This window comes from Lithobates pipiens, unplaced genomic scaffold (genome assembly GCF_037356315.1).
Source record: "Lithobates pipiens isolate NorthernLeopardFrog02 unplaced genomic scaffold, aLitPip1_a1.2 Scaffold_18, whole genome shotgun sequence".
Lineage (NCBI taxonomy): Eukaryota > Metazoa > Chordata > Amphibia > Anura > Ranidae > Lithobates > Lithobates pipiens.
The window spans coordinates 215,569,575-215,594,080 of record NW_027507758.1 but is presented as its reverse complement, the minus strand read 5'-3'; the positions used below and the strand labels follow the sequence as shown (position 1 = coordinate 215,594,080).

General features: G+C 45.5%; 1 protein-coding gene across 1 annotated transcript in view; it reads right to left on the bottom strand.

The window, feature by feature from the left end:
- CEBPZ (CCAAT enhancer binding protein zeta) overlaps positions 1-24,506 on the bottom strand; it is a 310,453-nt gene that overhangs the window by 158,865 nt on the left and 127,082 nt on the right. The gene's annotated exons all lie outside the window — the stretch shown is intronic.

Below are 24,506 nucleotides of genomic sequence, written 5' to 3'. Positions count from 1 at the left end.
CGGAAAGTGCCGCTTAAACTATCACTTTATCAGCGTTTTTGGAGCGCTAGTGGGGTACCTTTAACCCCTGCTAGTGGCCAACTAAAGGGTTAAAAGCGCCCACAAAGCGCCGCTGCCAAAAGCGCTTTTCAGGCATTTTGCAGGCGCCTCCCATTGATTTCAATGGTGTATTCACCGCTCCAAAAGCACTGCAAAGAAGCTGCTCGCAGGACTTTTTTTTTTTTTGACGTCTTGCCAGCGCAGCGCCTCAGTGTGAAAGCACTCAGGCTTTGGAGCAGTGGAACGAGCAGATCTCATCCATAAGTGGTCAATGTGATCCTCCTGTCTTTTTCCATGCTGTGTGGCTGGCTCTTCTCTGGTTTGGAGTCCTCCTCATGCTTTCACACAGACAGCCCCTATCATATCACAGAAGACCGAGAGAAACAGAACAAATGCTAGTCTGAGGAATGCTTATATGCAAATCCATCAAGAACAAGCTCACTACTGAATAGAATCCACCGATTTATAATGATCTGGCTTAGATACCAATTTTTTATTTATTTTTTGTCGTTTTTATTAGGTTTTCTGATTTCCATGTGATACAAAGAAACAATAAAAAGGAAAAAAGGGAAATAAACCATTACAGATAACAGTGAGCTGTGGTTGTTGTTCCATATCGATAAATGATGCAAATCGAAGTAAATCAAAGAGAAAAAAAATAAAAAAATCAATCAAGAGAGATCAATCAAAAGAAAAAGAAATACAAAAAGAGAAAAAAAAATAAAAGGAATAATCCGAACAACATAGTTCAAGAAGATCACCAAATAACATAGAACATTATAGAAATTCGCTTACAAGTAACAGCACATTTTCCGTCTACTGGCTTTACTCATGAATCCATAAGTATGAACTCGAACAGTCACATTTAAGGATCAACCTGGAATTCTAGTCGATCAGCATCCCTTATATTACTCGGACCTCTGTGTGGCACACTCCGCACCCCAAATTTGGATCACGCTGTGACGGAGAGGCCACCCAGAGTAGAGTTAAATGACATTAAATGGGTCATGGAGTGATGGACTTTCGATTTGGGATCTGTTCAAGGTATCCTGCTATTGATAAAAGTAGTGATTATTTCTTATACCACTCTGTCCAACATTTCCATTGTAAATCAAATTTTTTGCCACAAGATTTTCTGGGAGCTAGTAATCGTTCATAATGATAATTTAGATTTATTTGAACTAGAACTTCTGATGGATTTGGGGATAGTACACTTTTCCAATGGCGGGCTATAACCAACTTGGCCGTGATAAGGAAGTGTGTCACAACTATACGGAACTCGGGTGGGTAATTATCAATACCTATATGGAGAATTGCTAGAGCCGGGTTTGGGGACTGCAGCACCCCTGTAATTTCTGCATGTATATTAAATAGTTTCCTCCAATAACTAGAGACGTTTTTGCAGTGCCAAAATATATGTAGTATGGTGCCTACATTGCCGCAGTCTCTCCAACATAGAGACGAGTGAGTGGAGAACATTCTGGCTAATTGGTGGGGGGTTCTATACCATTTATGTAAGATCTTCTGGGTGAGTTCCCAATGGCTAACACAACGTGAGGCTTTATAGTTATATCTGAGGGCAGAGCTCCATTGGCTAATGTCGTAGCTTTGGTGTAAATCGCTCTCCCAAGTAAGCATAGAGGGAGATTTCATTAGAAGTTGCTTGTGTTGTAGAGTGTTATATAGAAGGGAGATACCTCTATCTCTGGAGTTGTGAGAAATATAATATTGCCATATAAGTGTTTGAATTTCAATGATTGGTGGTGGGGATCTTGATAGGAATGATGATACCTGGTTGTATAGAAATTTGCCGGTTTGGGGCAGTTTGAAGTCTATTCTCAAGGATTCGAATGATTTTAGTGTTCCCTGGTTGTATAGCTCATCTACCCATGCCATTCCGGAATTTTCCCACGTGGCGATGTTGCTGTACGGAAGTAATATAGCTAAGGTTTGAATCGGGAGTCTAATATTAGTGGAAGGCTTCTCCATCAATTGTTGTTGACAGAGATGTCTCCAGGCTGCTATGGTCGCTACAATAGGTGGAGAGAGATGTGTTAAGGGTCTGAGTTTCCAAGTGTCTGCTAGGAGAAGGAGACTAATAGGTTGTGTGTTTGTAATAGACGCCTCAATGTCTACCCATAGTTGTTCAGGGTTGGGGAGGAACCAAAGTTTCGCCTGTGCTAATATGGCCGCCCAATAGTAATCTTTAATGTCAGGGAGGCCCATGCCTCCTGCTTTCCTATGCGTTATAAGTTTGTTAATTGGGCATCTGGCTCTCTTGCCTTGCCAGATGTACTGCTTAAGAAGCTTCGTTAATTCATGGAAATGTGAGGCTTTATATGGTATTGGAAGAGTCCTAAATACGTAGAGAATTTTTGGCAGAATTAACATTTTATATGATGCTATTCTGCCTGCCCACGACAATTCAGTGCGTGAAATTTTGGAGAGGGTTTTTTTAACGTCTTGTAGGAGAACTTTCATGTTGACATCTGCTAACTGGGGTAGATTTGCTGTTAATAGGATGCCAAGGTAGGGGATCTGCGTAGAAGTCCATACATAAGGATACGATTTTTTCAGGTGAGAACTCGTGTGAGGGTTTAGACCTAGATCTAGTATAAGGGATTTGGTAAAATTTACCTTGGAAAAGGATATCTGTCCAAATGCTTCTAAAATAGCATGTGCAAACGGGAGGGATACTACTGGATTCGATAAAAACAAGATGATATCATCTGCGAATAAGCTAATTATGTGTTCTTTTCGTTTGGTTTTTAGTCCTGATATTTGTGGATGGGATCGAATGGCCTCCGCCAGGGGTTCTATCATCAGATTAAAAATTAGCGGTGATAAAGGGCACCCCTGCCGGGTGCCATTCGATATATTGAAGGATTTGGATAAGAGCCCCATGGTAAAGACTTGGGCAGAGGGATTAGAGTAGAGCGCTAAAATGGCCGATAGGGCTTCGTTTTGAAAGCCAAATTTTCGTAGAGTCGCTTCCATATATTCCCACTGAACCCTATCGAACGCCTTCTCCGCATCTATTGAGAGAAGCAGAGAAGGCGTTCCTCGAGCTCTGGCTTGGTGGATGATATTCAATAGGCGTCGTGTAGCGTCTGAGGCTTGCCTCCCCTTCATGAATTCGGTTTGGTCCGGACCCACCAAGGTAGGCATAATATCATAAATTCTGTTTGCTATCACTTTCGCATATAATTTAACGTCTCCGTTGAGAAGAGATATGGGGCAGAAATTAGATGGCGTATCTGAGGGTTTCCCTGGTTTGGGTAATGTAATGACATAGGCCTTGAGCATTTCCTTAGGGAAAGATCCGGTTTTCCTAGCTATATTGAATATGGATATTAAGTGTGGGGATAGAATGGTACTGAAATGTTTATAGTAGGCATTTGAGAGGCCATCTGGGCCTGGGGATTTTCCCAGAGGCAGTGATCGAATTGCTTTCTCCACTTCTGATGAGGTAAACGGGGTTTCCAACTCCTGGAGTTGTGTTTGTGATAACGAAGGTAGGTGGATTTTGGCTAAGAAGGAATCTATACTCTCTTTTGTAGGTGTATTCGTGTTTGGGTCCAGGTGTAAGTTATAAAGGGAAGCATAATAATCTGCAAATGCATCCGCAATTGCCTGGGGGTGTTCTATCTTTGCCGAGGTTATGGGGTGGAGCAGGAATGGGATTGAGGTTTTGGAGCGTTTATCTTTTAACCGGTTGGCCAGAAGTTTGCCCGCTCTATTATGGTTCCCATAATAATTTATTTTTAGTCTTTTCATAGCTTGTTCGTGTTGAGCACAGTACCATTCCCTTATTTTGTATCTCACATGAAATAGTTTATCGGCTAGGTCCGGGGAAGGGTTAGATTGGTTTGTTTGTTCTAAAGAGCGGAGTTCTTTTAATAGATCGTTTAGTACAGCAGATCGAGATTTAAAAATTTTGGAATTGAGTTTTATCAGAACCCCCTTATATAAGCCTTATGGGCGTTCCAGTTGGTGAAGGGACTAGTACACTCAGGGTCATTAAATCTAAAGTACTCTTCCAAATGTTGGGAGATTTCTATTTGGAGTTTTGGGTCCTGCAATATCAACTCATTATTCCTCCAAATACGAGACGAAACTTGGGATCTGGTCCCTGCAATGCAGATCAACACAGGGGCATGATCTGACCAGGTGATATCTAGAATAGAAGATTTTGTAACCTTGTGGAGCAACTCCCCATCTGTAATAAACATATCTAATCTGGAGTAGGAATTAAATCTTGGTGAATAGTATGTGTACGATCTCTCGTTTGCATTTAGGCAGCGCCAGGCATCATACAATCCTTCCTGTAGGAGGAGGTCTCGGAATTTGGGAAAATGATTCCTGACTCCAGATGAGGTATTTAAGTCTTTATCCAGGATCATATTAAAGTCCCCACAGATCAGTAAACTTCCAACTCGCATCAACTCCATTCGTTTAACGACTTTCTTAAGGAACCTCAATTGGTGCGAGTTGGGAGCATATATGCAAGCTAGAGTAATAGGGATCTTATTGACATTACAAACCAATATAATGAACCTGCCATTGGGATCGATAAATGAATCTTTAAGGTCAAAGTTCACCGAATCTCTCACGGCTATCATGACTCCCCTTTTCTTTGCCGCTATGGAGGAGTGGAAGATGGATGGAAAGTTCTGGTGCGTGCAAAGCGGCTTGGACAATTTGTGAAAGTGGGTTTCTTGCACTGCCAGGATGTCAGCTTTCTGCTTGATTGCTTCAGTCCAGAGGGATCGTCTTTTAGCAGGATGGTTAAGTCCGCGCGCGTTAAGCGATAAAATGTTAATATTCATGGGTTCAATTTAAGGAGCGATGTATAATCTCGTGGTCATGTAAGAAGTGGTTACGGTCCAGGACATAACGTATTTTGTAGATGTGTAGTATCTTGGGCCCAAATTGCGAGGTAAAACCATAACAATTAATGTGCTGTATCTGTTTAGAGAGGTCACGTATTTAAGTAAGCGCCAAATAGAACGTGAAAGGAACACAATCGGAACAATGAAAAAAAGAATAAAAGAAAAAAAATGCAAACAGGAGAACTGGGGTAAGAAACAAGACCCATACAGGTCAGGCAATATGAATGCCCAGAGTGGGGGTTTACGGTACGATAACATGTACCAGGAATGCTCAGGGAACTTAGTTGGAAGCTATGGAGAGGATGACCATGCTATAAGAACTCAGGTGTGGAGAGCTCTGGATCTACGATGTGGTTTTACTTGCCAATCGTTATGCAATTTGGTCGGCAGTCTGGTGGACGACTGGGATGGGTCCGGATGAAGGTCTGGCGGCAGGATCTGCCATGTTCTCAAGAGATGCAGCCCTTCCTCTAGGGAGTGGATAAGATGGGTGGAACCGTTGAATGTCACTTGCAATTTGGCGGGGTACTTCCATTTATATAGGATCTTGTGGTTCCGCATGGCTTTGGTGACTGTCGCCAGGTTACGGCGAAGTTGCAAGGTGTGTTACATATAGTTACATAGTTAGTCAGGTTGAAAAAAGACACAAGTCCATCCAGTTCAACCAAAAAAAATAAAATAAAATAAAATATACTATACATACATACATATACATATATATATATATACATATACATATACATATATATATATATATATATATATATATATATATATATACATACACACATACATATACCAGCCCATATACCCAATTCTATACCCACAGTTGATCCAGAGGAAGGCAAAAAACCCCAGCAGAGCATGATCCAATTTGCTAAAGCAGGGGAAAAAATTCCTTCCTGATCCCCCGAGAGGCAATCGGATTTTCCCCGGATCAACTTTACCTATAAATTTTAGTACCCAGTTATATTACGTACACTTAGGAAATAATCCAGGCCTTTCTTAAAGCAATCCACTGAGCTGGCCATAACCACCTCTGCAGGGAGTCTATTCCACATTTTCACAGCTCTTACTGTGAAGAAACCTTTCCGTATTTGGAGATGAAATCTCTTCTCCTCTAGACGTAAAGAGTGCCCCCTTGTCCTCTTTGTTGACTTTAAAGTGAATAACTCGACACCAAGTTCCCTATATGGACCCTTTATATATTTGTACATGTTGATCAAATCCCCCCTTAATCTCCTCTTATCAAGAGTGAATAAATTCAGTTCCTCTAATCTTTCCTCATAGCTGAGTTGCTCCATGCCTCTTATCAGTTTGGTTGCCCTTCTCTGCACTTTCTCCAGTTCCCCGATATCCTTTTTGAGAACTGGTGCCCAAAACTGAACGGCATATTCCAGATGAGGTCTTACTAATGATTTGAACAGGGGCAAAATGATATCTCTCTCTCTGGAGTACATACCTCTCTTAATACAGGAAAGGACTTTGCTCGCTTTGGAAACCGCAGCTTGGCATTGCATGCTATTATTGAGCTTATGATCTACCAAAACCCCCAGATCCTTCTCCACTATGGATTCCCCCAGTTGTACTCCTCCTAGCGTGTATGATGCATGCATATTCTTAGCCCCCAAGTGCATAACCTTACATTTCTCAACATTAAACCTCATCTGCCACATAGTCGCCCAATTAGACAGAGCATTGAGGTCTGCTTGTAAATTGGTGACATCCTGTAAGGACGTTATTGCACCCCATAGCTTGGTGTCATCTGCAAAGACGGAAATGTTACTCTTGATCCCAGACCCAATATCATTTATAAAGATATTAAAAAGTAAGGGTCCCAGCACTGAACCTTGGGGTACACCACTCATAACCTTAGACCATTCAGAGTAAGAATCATTAACCACGACTCTCTGAATTCTGTCTTTTAGCCAGTTTTCTATCCATCTACAAACTGATGTTTCCAAACCTGTAGACTTTACCTTACACATGAGCCGTGTGTGCGGAACAGTATCGAATGCTTTTGCAAAATCCAAATATATCACGTCCACCGCCACCCCTCTGTCCAAGGTTTTACTTACCACCTCATAAAAAGAAATCAGGTTTGTCTGACAACTTCTGTCTTTCATGAATCCGTGCTGTCTGTTGCTCAAAATATTTTTTTCCTGCAAGAACTCATCTATGTGGTCTTTTATTAATCCCTCCAGTATCTTCCCAACTATAGAAGTTAAACTAACGGGTCTATAATTACTTGGTAAAGACTTTGTTCCCTTTTTAAATATAGGCACCACATTGGCCCTGCGCCAATCCAGTGGTACTATTCCTGTCATTAATGAGTCCCTAAAAATTAGATACAATGGCTTTGAAATTACAGAGCTCAATTCTTTTAGGATCCGTGGGTGGATGCCATCAGGTCCAGGTGCTTTCTCCACCTTTATTCTGTCCAAATATTTCTGGACCATATCACTTATGAGCCATTGTGGATTAGGGGCTGCGTCAGTACCACCCCCATTGTGGACATGAGCTCCCCCATGCTCCTTTGTATACACAGAGCTGAAGAAAGTATTTAATAAGTTAGCCTTCTCTTTGTCCCCAGTCACCCACTCCAGATTATTTTGCAAAGGGCCTACATGCTCAGACTTAACCTTTTTACTATTAATATATTTGAATAATTTTTTGGGGTTTGTCCTACTGTCTTTTGCAATTTGTCTTTCATTTTGAATTTTTGCATCCTTGATTTCCTTTTTACATATTCTGTTAAATTCCTTGTAACATTTAAATGACACTAGTGTTCCTTCATTTTTATATTTTTTGAAAGCTCTTTTTTTATAGTTTATAGCTTTTTTTAACTTTGGCCGTGAGCCACATCGGCTTTATTTTTAACCTTTTAAACTTATTGCCCATGGGAATATACTTTGCCGTGAGATCACAAACAAGCTTTTTGAAGAATTCCCATTTCTGTTCTGTGCCCATTGGTGCCAATAATCTCTCCCAGTCTAAGTCCTGGAGAGCAGCCCTCATCCTTGGAAAATTTGCTCTCTTGAAATTAAGTGTTTTTATCTTTCCCGTATGTGATTTTTGCTTACAGCTAACATCAAATGAAATCATGTTATGGTCACTGCTACCCAGATGTTCCTTTATCTGAACATTAGTAATACGTTCTGCATGGTTTGAGATTACCAGGTCCAACAGAGCATCATTCCTAGTTGGGGCCTCAATAAACTGTACCATAAAATTGTCCTGTAATAGGTTTACAAATTTTTGCCCTTTAACTGTCCCAGCAGTGCCATTACCCCAGTCAATTTCTGGGTAGTTAAAATCCCCCATTATTATCACTGTCCCAGCCCTTGCAGCCCTTTCTATCTGTGCAAGGAGCTGAGTCTCCACCTCCTCATTAACATTGGGTGGTCTATAACAAACTCCAATGATTAACTTTGAACTACGCGCATCTGTATGCAGTTCTACCCATAATGCCTCAGACTCATCACACTCTCCGCCCACCAGGTTCTCTTTCTCACTTGCTTTGAGATTATTTCTCACATACAGACAGACCCCTCCACCTTTCCTTTTTACTCTGTCTTTCCGAAAGAGTGCATAGCCAGGAATATTAATAGCCCAGTCATGTGAGGAATGAAGCCAAGTTTCAGCAATACCGATTACATCATAGCTCTCCTGATGCACCAGAGCTTCCAACTCGCCTATTTTGCTTGGCAGACTTCTGGCATTGGCAAATAAACATTTTAATGTATTAATATATTTTGACCGGTCACACACTATCCTCTTGGGTGTTCCAAGATTACAACTAGGACTTGCTACTATATTTACCTTGGGTTTATGTGCTTCGGTTACCCCACCACTAATGCCCCTAATATTACCCTCTGGAATATGCTCAACGCTGACTATCTCTGTCTCTGAACCCCCCCCCCCCATCACCTAGTTTAAAAAACCCTCTAACTTTTTGGCCATCCTCAATCCCAGCTGATCTGCACCCTCCTCATTTAGGTGCAGTCCATCCCTTCTATAGTACCGGTTGTCGACTGAGAAGTCGTCCCAGTCCTCCAGGAACCCAAACCCCTCCTTACTACACCAGCTTTTGAGCCACTTGTTTACTTCCCTAATCTCCCTCTTCCTTTCTGGTGTGGCTCGATGTACTGGTAGTATTCCTGAGAATACTACCTTGGAGGTCCTTTTCCTCAACTTAGCTCCCAAGTCCCTAAAATCATTCTTTAGGACACTCCATCTGCCTCTGACTTTGTCATTGGTGCCAACGTGCACCATGACAGCTGGGTCTTCCCCAGCCCCTCTCAGTAATCTGTCCACCAGATCCGTGATGTGCCGAACCCGAGCGCCCGGCAGACAACATACAGTTCGGCACTTCAGGTTGTTGTTACAGATTGGCCTCTCTGTCCTCCTAAGAATTGAGTCCCCTACCACCAGAATCTGTCTTTCCTTTCCCTTCTCTCCCCCCCCACTCTCACTGGAGGAGTTCTTTTCCTGGCAGCTAGGAGAATCCCTCAGCTCCAGCAGTGCTGGTCCCTGACTGGGATCACCAGTGTTGTGAGAGGTCTGGTAAAATCTGGAGATTGGAGGCCGCCTCTGGAATATTATCACCTTTCCTAAGCGTCTCCAGAATTTTTTCTTTGGTGTGAAAGAAGTGCAGTCGGAGTAAGACGTCCCGGGGTATTTCCTGGGGTAGAAACGACGGTTTGGGGACCCTATGGATCCGGTCAATCGTCAGATCCAGTGGAGACAGTGATGGGACCATTGCTTGGAAGAGGTCCTGGGCGTAGGATGGCAGTTGTTGTGTTAGGATTGTTTCCGGGACCCCTCGGATCTTTAGATTGTTTCTACGGGATCGGTCCTCTAGGTCTGCCATTTTTAGTTGCATTTTGTCGATAGTTTCTTGTTGCATTGCGTGCGAGTCCACCAACGCATTAAAAGAGGAAGTGACGTCGCTCATTCTGGTTTCCACTTGGTGCACTCTTCCTCCCAAGTCACTAATCTCAGCTCTGCATTGATGTAAGCAGGCTGCCATGTCAGATTGTAAAGATGACCTCAGTAGCATTAACAGTTCTTTAAGTGTGGTGTTAGAAATAGGCTGACCTGTAGTTGGAAACTGTGCGAACGGATCCACTTGTGGCTGTATTGTCGTACCTCCGCCAATCGAATCAGTCGTTTCCACATCCGTTCGGTTAGACGCTCGTGTCGGGTCAAGTCTAGGCTTAGACTTGACAGGGCTTCGTGACGATGGGGAAACGTTCGGAGAGTCCGAATCGGAGGATTGTGTACCTGTTTCCGCGTCCATCTCCACCGAGTGTTCCGCTCCAGGCTTCGTCTTAGGTGACGATAGATGGTGAGAGCGTCGCTCTGCGTGTCGTCCTCCTCCGCCATCTTTCTGTTGCCCGCGGCCTACCGCCGGATAAAAATCCGGTAATTTCATGGTACTGGCCGAGTGCTGTGTTCTCCTCCGCATGATCGCTGGATCGGCGGAAGTCTCCCACGTCGCTAGTGCTCGATGTGCCGGCCGTGAGATGCAGTTAGCGGGCTGGAGGGTTAAAATTCCTTGAGCATTGAGTGGACCTCTTTCAACAAGCGGCCATCAGGCTGCGCGGTCGCCACGCCCCCCCCCTTAGATACCAATTTTCATAGCAACTAAGTTTTTGCTGACGCTTAGCCAAAATTCACAATGGAGCGATATGTCATGCAATTCGACAGGTCAAATCGCATGACAAGTCGCTCCCTATTGCTGGGAATTGCACTGTTAACCACTTCAATACTGGGCACTTATACACCTTCCTGCCCAGACCAATTTTGAGCTTTCAGCGCTGTCGCACTTTGAATGACAATTTTGCAATCATGCTACACTGTACCCAAATTACATTTTTATCTTTTTTTCCCCACAAATAGAGCCTTCTTTTGGTGGTATTTGATCACCGCTACAGTTTTTAATTTTTGCTAAACAAATAAAAAATGACCGAAAAATTTGAAAAAAAAAATTAAAAATTTTTTTTTTTCAGTTTCAAAACTTTGTAAATAAGTAAGTTTTCTCCTTCACTGATGGGGCTACACTGATGGGCACTGATAAGGCGGCACTGATGGGCACCGATGAGGTGGCATTGATGGACACTGATATGTGGCACTGATAGGCGACACTGGTGGGCACTGATAGGTGGCACTGATGGGCGACACTGGTGGGCACAAATTGGCACTGATAGCTGGCACGGATTGGCGGCATGGATAGGCAGCACAGATGGGCACGGATGGACACCGATAGGCGGTACAGATTGGCACTGATAGGCGGCATTGTATTGTATTAATTGTACTGATGGATGCCAATCAGTGTCAAACAATAATGCATGCCAATCAGTAATGCCCATTGTGGGCACTGTTTGGCTTCCACTGTGGGCACTGACTGGAATCCCTGGTGGTCTAGGGTGGCATACCTTGTGCTGGGCATCGCTGGTGGTCTGGTGGCGTCCCTGGTGGTGCAGTGTGGGCATTCTCGAGGGCTGCGCTGATAATCAGCACGGACCCCCCTGTCAGAGGAGCAGCCGATCGGCTCTCCTCTACTCGCGTCTGACAGACGTGAGTGAAGAAGAGCCGATCACCAGCTCTTCCTATTTACACTGTGATCAGCCGTGATTGGACACGGCTGATCACATGGTAAAGAGTCTCCGTCGGAGACTCTTTACCAAGATCGTAGTTGCCTGGTGTCAGACTGACACCCCGCAACGATCGCCATGGTGCGTACCCCCGGGGGCGCGCAGCGGCTCAAAATCCTGATCACGTCCGGTCAGGATTTTGAAACCACTTTGCCGCCATGTTTCTGTTATAGGGCGGGCGGCAAGTGGTTAAAATTGATGCAACGTTGAATTTACGGTGCTGTATCGATTTGAAAAAGTAGCACATGCACTACATTTGCGACCTCAATAGACATACGGAACGTGCATGGAGCCACACAGATGTATCGAAAGTCGCACGATTTAAAAGCTGCAGTAAAAAAACAAAATAATGCAGTTGCATAAGCATGCACACCCTCTTATAACTGGGGATGTAGCGGTGATCAGAATTAAGCAATCATTTTAAGTGCCTCTGATTAACCCTAAAAAAGTTCAGCTGTTCTAGTAGGTCTTTCCTAAAATGTGTTAGGTAGTAACCTACAGCAAAAGCCATGGCCCACAGAGCTTCCAAAGTATCAGAGGGACCTCATTGTTAAAAGAGGTCAGTCAGGAGAAGGGTACAAAAGAATTTCCAAGGCATTAGATATAGCATGGAACACAGTGAAGACAGTCAACAGGTGGAGAAAATATGGCACAACAGTGACATTACCAAGAACTGGAGGTCCCTCCAAAATTGATGAAACGAAAAGCAGAAAACTGGTTAGGGAGGTTGTCAAGAAGCCTACAGCAACATTAAAGGAGTTGGAGGAATATCTGGCAAGTAATGGCTGTGTGGTACATGTGAGAATAAGCTCCCCTATTCTTCATATGCCTGGGCTATGGGGTAGAGTGACAGAAGCCTTTTCTTATGAAGAAAAACTTTCAAGAAGGGATACGTTTTGCAAGAACACATCTGAAGCCTCCGAAAAGCATGTGGGGAAAAATGTGTTATGGTCTGATAAAGGTAGGGTTGAACTTTTTGTCCACAGTTCCAAAAATTATGTTTGCCGCAATAACACCACTGCACATAACCAAAAGGACACCACACCCACAGTGAAGCATGGTGGTGGCAGCATCATGCTTTGGGGCTGTTTTTCTTTAGCTGGAACAGGGGCCTTAGCCAAGGAAGAGGAAGTATGAAAAGGTCCAAATAACAGTCAATACTGGAACAAAACCTTCAGGCTTCTGCTAGAAAGCTGAAGATGAAGAACTTCTTCATATTTCTTTTCAAATGTTTTTATTGAGATTTTTAGCAGAGTTAGTTACAACAAGGGTTACAAAAAAAAATAATATATACCGTATATACTCGAGTATAGGCCGACCCGAATATAAGCCGAGGCCCCCAATTTACCCCCAAAAAACTGGAAAACTTATTGACTCGTGTATAAGCCGAGGGTGAGACATGGCTGTCCATCCCTGTGTGTCCGTCCATCCCTGTGTGTGTGTCCGTCCATCCATCCCTGTGTGTGTGTCCGTCCATCCATCCCTGTGTGTGTGTCCATCCATCCATCCATCCCTGTGTGTGTATCCATCCATCCATCCCTGTGTGTGTGTGTATTCATCCATCCATCCCTGTGTGTGTGTGTGTGTATCCATCCGTGTGTGTGTGTGTGTGTGTGTGTGTGTGTGTGTGTATCCATCCGTGTGTGTGTGTGTGTGTGTGTGTGTGTGTGTGTGTGTGTGTGTGTGTGTGTGTGTGTGTGTGTGTGTGTGTGTGTGTGTGTGTGTGTCCAGCCTACCTGTGTCCCAAGCCTCCGTCCCGAGCCGCCGCCGTCCCGAGCCGCCTCCGTCCCGAGCCGCCTCCGTCCCGAGCCGCCTCCGTCCCGAGCCTCCTCCGTCCCGAGCCTCCTCCGTCCCGTGCCTCCTCCGTCCCGTGCCTCCTCCGTCCCGTGCCTCCTCCGTCCCGTGCCTCCTCCGTCCCGTGCCTCCTCCGTCCCGTGCCTCCTCCGTCCCGTGCCTCCTCCGTCCCGTGCCTCCTCCGTCCCGTGCCTCCTCCGTCCCGTGCCTCCTCCGTCCCGTGCCTCCTCCGTCCCGTGTCGTGCCGATGGATCGCCGCTCCAGGATCGCCGCTCTTCTCGGCGGCCATTCTACAATTCAAAAGCCGCGCCTCCGCCTGTGATAGGCGGAACACTCAATTTCCCAGCAGCCTGTGTTCCGCCTATCACGGACATCCTCTCATACTCGTCCGTAGTATGAGAATGAACGGATGTCCGTGATAGGCGGAACACTGACTGCTGGGAAATTCAGTGTTCCGCCTATCACAGGCGGAGGCGGAGAAGGAGGCGCGGCTTTTGAATTTTAATGTCCGCCGTCTGTCTGCTCGATACGCTGATCGAGCAGTCAGACAGCGGTGACTCGAGTATAAGCCGAGGGGGCACTTTCAGCCTCAAAAAAGAGGCTGAAAATCTCGGCTTATACTCGAGTATATACGGTAGTAACAAAAGTAACATAACAGTATAATGTAGTGACAGGGTTTTCTCAGCACAATATAGCATAGTAACAAATAGTCCGCAATAAAGAATAAAGTAGTATTCCCAAGTATCTAATATTCATAGTCATAAAGGGACTCGAACAAGAGTAAGTCTCTTAAAACTTGTATAATAAAGTCCGTAATATAATTATTGTAAGATTTATAAATAGCGATATGGATATCGGCCACTTCTGGACCCCAAGACACCCCTCACAGGGATGTGTCCTGGAGTACCTAGGCCAACATCTTAAAGGAAAATCAAACACAGTAGTTATCTTTTATGAAGAAAAATAAAGAACTATTCTTACTCCGCAGCTCAATTCAGATAAACAGACATGTGATATGTTTGTCACTTTGCTATGAAATTATAGAAGTTCTTTCTTCTATATGATTAAAGAATCAGCATTATCTAAACTGTGGAAGTATAATTTTTGTACCATGTACTCCAAGGTTCCCATAGTTGTTGTTCCTTAATATATAGGGATTTGTCATTAGGAAATAATTCGTAGGAGTGATGGAGTTGGGTTAATTCTATAACTTCTGTCATAGTAGGAAGAGAGTCAGTTTTCCATTTTCTAGTTATGGATAGTCTCACAGCTAAAAGTATATGTGCTACTACTTTATGATATTGTTTGGGAATCGTATGTAAATTCATATTCAGAATGGCTAGTTCTGGTGAAAGTTGAAGGACAATACCTGTTACGGAAGTGAGTAAATGGGAGATTGCCTGCCAGTAGTTATGTAAGCTTGGGCAGTCCCACATAATATGAAATAGGGTCCCCAATTGGGTACAATTTCTCCAGCAATTAGGTGACGAGTTCCCCTTGAATTTTGCTAGGATATGTGGAGTCAGGTATTGTCTTTGAACAATTTTTTGTGCCAATTCCCATAGTGTAACACAAGCAGTGGCCCTATATATGCTTCGCAGGGAAGCCATCCATTGTTTAATTGAAAAGTCTTGCCCCAAATCTTGTTCCCATTTAAGGAAGGAAGGTAGTTTGCTGGGTATGTTTTTTTCCCCTAGAATTGGGTATATTGTAGCTACTCCTTTCTGTGAGGTGGCATGGTTATTGAGGAAAGACCATATTTTAACCGGGATTGAAGCTCTGAGTTGTGGATTGTGTAGCAGACACTTTTCTATTTGAATATATGTAGAACGCTCAAATTTCGGAAGCTGTAATTCATGACTTAACTGAGAAAAAGACTTTAATGAGCCCTGTTGGAAGAAGGAACCAAGTTTGATATCCCGACCCAAATTCCAGTCGTGTATTTGTACACCAGGAATTAATGTTGGCATGATTGTTAGAGGAGGGTTTAACACCGTGATTGGAGTTTTATCCCATTTGTATGTGATGATTCTCTGCCAAGAGTGTAGCGTCGCTTTCACCGTTGGTGGGTATTGAGCTGTAATTGTGGACTTAATTTTCCTACTAAGTAACCAGAATTGCATATTAGGCTGTCGCGTGATGTCTTTCTCAATTTGTCCCCATAAAGTTTTAGGAGTAGGCAAGAACCATTCTTGCAATTGGGTCAAAAGAGTTGCGTCATAATAATCCTGTAGATCAGGTACGGTCGCACCACCTATATTTCTATGTTTAATTAGTATATGGTATGCGCAACGGGATTTTTTGCCATTCCATAGATATTTTCCCAAACTGCTTTGTAAGGATTTAAAGTAGTATTTAGGGATACATATTGGAAGGGACCTGAGTTGATATAATAATTTTGGTAAGGTCATCATTTTGAAAGCTGCCAGGCGACCAGCCCATGTAAATTCAAATTTACTAAGTGTTGTCAGATCTGTTTCAAAATGCTTCTTAAATGGTAAAAAGTTTGTTTTAAATAACTGTTTTGTTTTGTTACTGAGAGCGATTCCTAGGTAAGAAATTCCCTCGTCTTGCCAGTAGTAGGGGTATTTATTAGACAATAACTGCCTGGTTGTGTTATCTAATCCTAGGTCTAAAATATGGGACTTGGTTTCATTGATTTTATAATATGATGCTGCTCCAAATGTCGTTAGTATATTTTGGAGATTCGGGAGAGATGAAATAGGATTAGACACTATAAGCACTTCTTCATATTTCAATGACAGCGACCCAAAGCATACATCCAAATCAACAAAGCAATGGCTTCAACAGAAGGAGATAAGTTGCCATCTAGATAAAGGAAGGCCCATAGACGTGGTATATCTGGATTTTGCAAAAGCATTTGACACAGTTCCCCATAAACGTTTACAGTACAAAATAAAATCCGTTGGCATGGACCATAGGGCGAGTACATAGACTGACAACTGGCTACAAGGGGGAGTTGAGAGAGTGGTGATAAATAGGGAGTGGGAGTGCTCAGAATGGTCAGGGGCGGGTAGTGGGGTCCCCCATGGTTCTGGAACCAATCCTACTTAATTTGTTCATAAACGACCTGGAGGATGGGGTAAACAGTTCGACCTCTGTATTTTCGGATGATACTAAGCTTAGCAGGACAACAACTTCTACGCAGGATGTGAAAACCTTGCAAAAAGATCTGAACAAATTAATGGGGTGGGCAACTACATGCAAATGAGGTTTAATGTAAAAAAAATTAAAATAATGCATTTTGGTGCCAAAAATATGAATGCAGTCTATACACGGGGGACCGGGGGGGGGGGGGGGAATGGGGCGGGGGGTTTATCCGCTGGGAGAATCTAGGATGGAAAAGGACCTGGGGGTCCTAGTAGATGACAGGCTCAGAAATGGCATGCATGCAAATGGCAACTCCAGATATAAAACGATAATTCTCCCGCTCTACAAGACTCTGGTCCGGCCGCTAAGAGAATATGCAGTCCAGTTCTGGGCACTGGTCCTCAGAAAGGATGTACTGGAAATGGAGCGAGTACAAAGAAGGGCAACAAAGCTAATAAAGGGTCTGGAGGATATTAGTTATAAGGAAATGTTGTGAGCACTGAGCTTATTCTCTCTGGAGAAGAGACGCTTGAGAGGGGATATGATTTCAATTTACAAATACCGTACTGGTGACCCCACAATAGGGATAAAACTGAGGAAGGGAGTTTAACAAGAAACGTGATCACTCTTTAAAGTGGTTGTAAACCCTTAAAAAAATAACTGCAAATCAAAAAGGTATAATGAGCTAGTAGGCATAGCATACAAGCTCATTATGCATTACTTACCTTACATCGAAGCCCCTGCAGCTGTCCTCGACCCCCCCCTCCGGAGCTTACTTCCAGGTATCGCGGCTCTGGCGCAGTGATTGGCCGGAGCCCCGATGACATCACTCCCACGCATGCGCACGGAAGCCGGAGGTGGTGGCATATCTAACTGAAGCAACGGCACAACATGCCATTGCTTCAGTGCGCATGTGCAGATCACTTTGGCACATTCAGACACAAGGGAATATCTCCTAAACAGTACAGGTGATATCCAGGGTAGCTACAGGTAATCCTTAATATAGGCAAGGATGTGGAATTGCCTTTCACAGGTGGTGGTATCAGCAGGGAGAATTGATAGTTTCAAAAAACTATTAGATAAGCACCTGAACGACCACAACATACAGAAATATACAATGTAATACTGACATATAATCAGACACATACTGTAGGTTGGACTTGATTGACTTGTGTCTTTTTTCAGCCTCATCTACTATGTAACTATGTAATTCGGGTGTTCGCTGAACGGGCGAACAGCCAATGTGCAAGACTGAATTCACGCTCGACCCGAACCGTTAATCCAACACTAGTGATTACTATATCAACACTCTGTGCTTCACAACCTGCTCTGCCCAGTGTGATCCTTCACCTCCACATCTGACAACTCACCCAACCTCCATGACCCCTTTATAGCAAAAATGTCCACATATCTATGCAGAGCTTCCACTACTGCTTAGGAATATATCTCACAGACCATAGTTCAAGTAATTTAAAGGCGCAATTTTATCAGATCAATCCTGTTTGGCAAATAGAAAGGAAAGGGCTAAAGCTTGCGCATAAGAGGGGTCACAGCTTTTTGTAATGCATCATGAATACGCCAAGTGATAAAAAACATCTAGCAGAGCTGCAGGACGTGAAGTCATCCCATACATCTCAGAAGTCATTTTCAGAAATAATGCAGCACACCAGAAAGTGAGGTAGATAATCGAATATCAGGCTTACACGGATGGTGGAGGTGGTTTCTTAAAGGGATTCAGCGCATTGTTTATGTTGTGCAGGGTGATTTCTAGGTGAAATATGCGAATTGGCACTTTATACACTTAATTTAAATTTTAATATTTTTTTTGTTAATTTTTTTTGTTAATAGGATTTTTGTACTCGCCGTAAAATCCTTTTCTCTGTAATTCACCGACTGACAGTTCCTCTCTGTAACTAAATGTTTGTTAGCCTGCCATTAAGAGAACTAGGCAAAAATTGTAACAATACACAGAACTTTAGTCCTGCCCCGGGGGGCAGACCCTGTGCTAACAACCCTCCCTGCTCTCAGGCAGAACTCAGTATGTCAAGAAGCAGTACAACGTAGAGAAAAGGAGGGGTGGGTGTTGTGTCGGTTTGTGAATTACAGAGAAAAGCATTTTACGTTGAGTACAAAAACCCTATTTTCTCTTATATTCACCGACCGACACAGCTCGTCTCTGTAACTAAATGGGACGTCCCCAAGCAGTGCCAAACGAGGGGTGGGAAAAAACAGCATTAAAACTTCATCCACCATGGCAAGTGGGAACTAGTGCAACTAAACCCACAAAAACACAGCAGTGTACGGAAAAACACACCGCTATATAACCGGGCATTCTCAACAGGAGAGATCCCCAACACCGTAACCTTTGTGCGGACGTAATGCAACAGTGCATTAACAGTACTGTGTTTTTATCGAAAAACCAGGAAAAAAATCTCAATTGCAACAACACGGCCGCCTGCAAAACTTTGCGGCCAAAACAGGCATCAGCCAATGCACTGACGTCTACCTTGTAGAACTTGGTAAACGTATGGACAGACAACCAGGTCAGGTGAGCGACAGATGCTTGGTGTCGGATGGCTCAAGACGTTCCGATTGCTCTTTTAGAGTGGGCCGTGACTTGAAAGGGGGGCACCTGCCCCTTCAAGGCGTAGGCTTGGACTACAATCTGTCTGATCCACCTGGAAATGGTGGCAAACGAGATCGCCATACCCTTCTTAGGACCAGCCACCGAAACAGTGAGTCTGACTTCCGAAAGGGAGCCGTGGCAGACAAGTACACTTTCAGAGCCCTAACCATATCGAGAGCGTGAAGGGCCACCTCCTTGGGGTGCTTCGGCTTAGGACACAACGATGGTAATACAACGTCCTCATCAATATGAAGAGCCAAAACCACCTTCGGTAGAAAGGACGGTTGCGGACGTAACACCACGTTATCCTTATGGATGACCAGATAACTTGCATAACAAGGCGCCAATTCTGAAACCCTCCTGACCGATGTGATGGCCACTAGAAAGACCACCTTCTGTGAAAGGGTCAACAGGGGAATCTCCCTGATATTCTCAAACGGCGGCTTCTGAAGCACCGACAACACCAGGTTCAAATCCCATGGGGGTAACAGTGGACGCACCGGAGGGACTACATGTCGTACCCCCTGAACAAAGGTACTCACTAATGAGTGAGACGCCAGGGGTTGATGGAAAAAAAAATAAAAAAAGAGCCAGGGCTGAAATTTGCCCCTTGATGGGGCTCAACGTCATTTTCTGGTCTACTCCTTGCTGAAGAAACAGCAGGATCCTGGATATAGAAAAGGAGCGCAGATGCCACCCTTTCGCCTCACACATGGAGATGTAGGCCTTCCAGGTACGATGGTATATCTTCTGTGAAGATTTCCGCGCCTTCAGCATAGTTGGAATCACAGAGTCCAACAGACCACGGTTCCTCAGCACCTGGCTTATCAATAGCCATGCCGTTAAAGCCAGCGATGGTAAAGCAAGGTGAAAGATTGGACCTTGAGATAGGAGCTCCTCTCGCAGCGGCAGTCGCCAGGGAGCGCCTGCCACCAGACGCACCAGGTCTGCGTACCAGAGCCGCTGAGGCCAATCTGGGGCAAACAGGATTACTGGAATCCCCTCGGCTTCCACTTTGCGAAGTAGAAGTGGCAACAGTTTCAGTGGAGGAAAGGCGTAGATCAGCTGGTACTGATCCCACGGAGCCACCAGCATGTCTGTCCATGGATCTCTCGTCCTGGACATGAATCTCGGCACCTTCCGATTGAGATGGGAGGCCAATAGATCCACATCTGGTGTGCCCCATTTCAGGCACAGCAGCTTGAATATCTCCGGATGCAACAGCCAGTCTCCTGGGTCCAACATCTGACAACTCAGATAGTCCGCCTGGCAATTATCCACCCCCGGGATATAAATGCCTGACAGGGACGGAACATGTCGCTCTGCCCACCGAAGTATGTGAGCGACCTCCCGAGCAGCGGCTGAGCTTCTTGTTCTGCCTTGGTGATTTATGTACGCCACAGCCGTGGCGTTGTCAGACTGTATCCTGGTCGGACGTCCTCGAAGACACGTCGACCACGTGGAGGCACAGCCTGATCGCTCTCAATTCGAGCAGACTGATCGGCAACCTGGATTCGTCCGTCGACCAGAGGCCCTGAGCCGACTGAATCCCCATCACTCCACCCCAGCCTGAGAGACTGGCGTCCGTAGTGATCACCGTCCATTTCAGAGGAAGGAACGATTTCCCGGACTGAATCACCAGGGACCTCAACCACCATATCAGAGAGTCCCCGACTGGCTGGCTCAACTGGACCTGTCGAACCACGGACAAACGGAGATTTGTCCTATTTTGTCAAAATCTCCTTCTGCAGGATTCTGGTGTGGAACTGGGCATAAGGTACTGCCTCGAAGGAGGCTACCACGAGCCCCAATACTCGCATACAAAAGCGGAGTAACGACCACTTGCGGTTCATCAGTTGTTTGACCACAGATCTGAGAGTCTGCAATTTGTCTGAGGGGAGAAAGAACCTCGCTTCCCTGGAGTCCAAAAGAAAACCCAGGTACTCCAGATGCTGGGTCGGTGCAACCATCGACTTCTTTAGGTTAACAGCCACCCAAATTCTTGCAGAGTCTGCATGGTGATCGCCACATTCTCCTCTAATTCTGAGGCAGAAGATGCTCTCAGGAGGAGATCGTCCAGGTAACCAACGATCGCGATCCTGCATTGTCGCAGCAACGCCAATAATGGAGCCAGTACATTGGTAAAGACTCAGGGGGCTGATGCCAGGCCAAAAGGAAGAGCCACAAACTGGTAATGGGCTTCCCCAACTGCCAAACAGAGAAATTTTTGATGCCGAAGGCATATGGGTATGTGCAGATACGCATCCTGGATGTCCAAAGACGCCAGGGAGTCCCCTTGGAGTGCAGCGACTGATGAGCGAACAGATTCCATTCTGAACATCTGCACTTTTACAAAGTGATTGAGGGCCTTCAAGTCCAAGATTGGACGTACCCCTTCCTTCTTGGGAACTACAGATTTGAGTAGCACCCCTGGAATTGTTCAAATTCCGGAACTGGTACAATCACCCCCTGATTCAGCGAGTCCCTTACTGCCCCTTGCAGGGCCTCCCAACGAACTGGGGACACGGGTATGCTGGAGGGGAAGAATCTGTTTGGCGGCCAAGAGAGAAACTCTATCTTGTAACCTGTGGAAATCAGATCGCAGACCCATTTAGTCTGATAACCGGGAGGTCCAACGGGCTGCAAACTCCCAAAGACGACCCCCCACCCGAGACATGGGTGGGGGCAAACCTTCATGCGGTCGCACTTTTGTTCACAGGCTTGCGGTTCCAGGGACGCTTCTGACCGTCGGTGGATGTCCTGTCGGGCTGGGAATGTTTTGTCGAAGCACCGGGCGGACGAAAAAGCCACTTGTGAGCGGAAAAAGAGGGCCCTTGCCTGCGGCGTGGCTCCTTAGCCTTCCTGGCCTGTGGGAGTAGTGTACTCTTACCACCCGTGGCATTTTTAATAATGTCATCCAATGACGCTCCAAAGAGCCGGTCGCCAAGGAAGGGAAGATCCGTCAGGGCTTTTTTGGATGCCTGGTAAGCAGACCAGCATTTAAGCCAAATGAGGGACCTCAGCACCACAGCTGACACTGAAGCCCTGGATAACAGAGGGAGAGTATCCAGGGCCACGTCACAAAACGTACTTGCACTAGTTGGTCTGTTAGTTCCATGCAGACAGGGGAGGCGTTTTGCTCTCCCAATTCGCCGTGCAAAAGTTGTGCCCACTCAGTCAGTGTCTGCAACGCCAGTGTTGATGCCAGTACTGGTCGCACATCTGACCCCACAAGTGTAAACAAGGAACGAGCTACTGCCTCGGCCTTCCTGTCCATGGGATCCTTGAATGCAGGAGTCCCCTCTACCGGGATAGTGGTTACTTTCTTTAACCTGGACACTGGGGGGTCCACGACCGGAGGACCCGACCATTTTTTGAGAAAGCTTTCCTCAAAGGGTTAGCGCACTGCCATGTTTTTGGGAACCGCAAAGGTCCTTTGTGGCTGCTCCCATTCCCTGTAGGTGAACTTGTTAAAATAAGCCAAATACGGGAACACCTTAAGTGAATGTGCTGGCTTCCACGCACCGCCTCTATTTTTGCAACAAAAGAGTTAAGAACCGAAGTCAGGGTGTCCATGGGCACAGCGATATCCACAGGTGACCCGGGTGCAATAGCCTGGATTTCAGGGGAAGAAACACCAGTTTCTGAAGCCATGCTGACCCTACCCCGTCTGCCACCTGCAAGGGGACTTAGGACAGTGAAGGTCCCACCCTCCTGCTGCCGCCACGTGGGTGGGGTAGGGGTACCTAGCACCAGACTGCGGCATTCTGTGAATGTTACTAGCCGTGCTTGTAGTCCCTAGGAGGTAACCCAGTTGCAGAGTGAAGAAACTGTGTCGGCAGCAGCCGTATAGGATAGCAGTGAAACGTTGTGCAGAGCTTGCACCAGCGTTCAGGGAAGAGCCACCCAGCATCCTGTATACACAGTGGACACAGGAAACAGCATGTGAGAGCACATGTGAAGCTGTCACAAGAGAACTGCAGTGAAAAGAGCGCTCAGGCTTCAAGAAAATGGCCGCCAATGCAACTAATAGGAAAATACTATAGAAGATGGCTGCTGAGGCTCACAAGGGGAACCTGCTTTGCCCACAGCCAAGATGGCCGCCGGACAGCGCCATGCAGTGACAGGAAAATCACAGAACAGTACTGCCTGCCAACAGTCATAACACCTCCACAGACACCTTTTGGGACCCCCCAGACCAGGACCAACGCTAGCTGCAGTCCCCTACAGGTGAGAGACCCAGAGAACCCCACACACACACACCCGCAGCATATGAAACCACCCCCCCCCCCCCGGAGGGGAGATAGGGACGTGGGAGAGAAGAGAAGGAGGTGAGGTGGCCCCCAAATCAACCCAGGGAATGAATGCCCAGCTACTCACCCCACCGAAGCAGGGAGAGCCGTACTTACCAGACCTGAAGAGCTGGGAGACATTTCATCACAGACCTACTCCTGCGCAGTTACAGGGTAGCTGCTGGCCCTGTACACTGTGATCCAGACATCAGTAACCCGGTCATATGTATACCCTGGAGCATTGAAGCTCACGACCACCTCTGGAGCTAAGGCATGTGGCCTGCCCGAGCCTTAGCTGCGACCTGCTCATGCTCGATGGCCGGACTGGCGAGACTACAAGGATAACAACCAGCCTGTCACCCAACCGGCAGTTGATGAAAGATCCTGAGATCTTCTATCTTGCGCAAATAACATCAAACATGCATCACAAAAATGGACCAAAGAGCCCGCAGGGTTCCTAGGTCATTCTCCTTCGCTAGGCAAAATAAAACTGAGTTCTGCCTGGGAGCAGGGAGGGTTGTTAGCACAGGGTCCGCCCCCCGGGGCGAGACTAAAGTTCTGTGTATAGTATTACAATTTTTGCCTAGTTCTCCTAATGGCTGGCTAACAAACCCATTTAGTTACAGCGAGGAGCTGTGTCGGTCGGTGAATATAAGAGAAAAATTGTTTTTCACTATGCCTTCTCTTGGGATATAGGTCATATGATATAATCCTAAGCAGTGGTGGAACCTCTGGCTGGTTCAATCCCTAGGGGATACCAGCACAAGTTGATCCACTTCTTGCTAGAAAGGGGTCAAGGAGGTCTGGCGAGTTTTTAGGTTTGTCGTTTTCCTCCTGCCAACTTGATCCTGGTTAACGCACTTCCTGGGAGAGGCGGGCAAGTATGAATATATTGTAGTGGTATTTTTTTTATTTTATCCTTTTGATATGGTTAACAATGAGATTGATTTCCACAGTGGTAATCACATTTTGTTGTTCTGAAAGTTAGATGTAAAATTTCCATTTGTTCTCATTTCAAAATATAGGGATGCTACACAGCCCCACTTCTCCTTCGCTGCATTGCTGGGTGTAATTCTCAAAATCTCTTCCAATT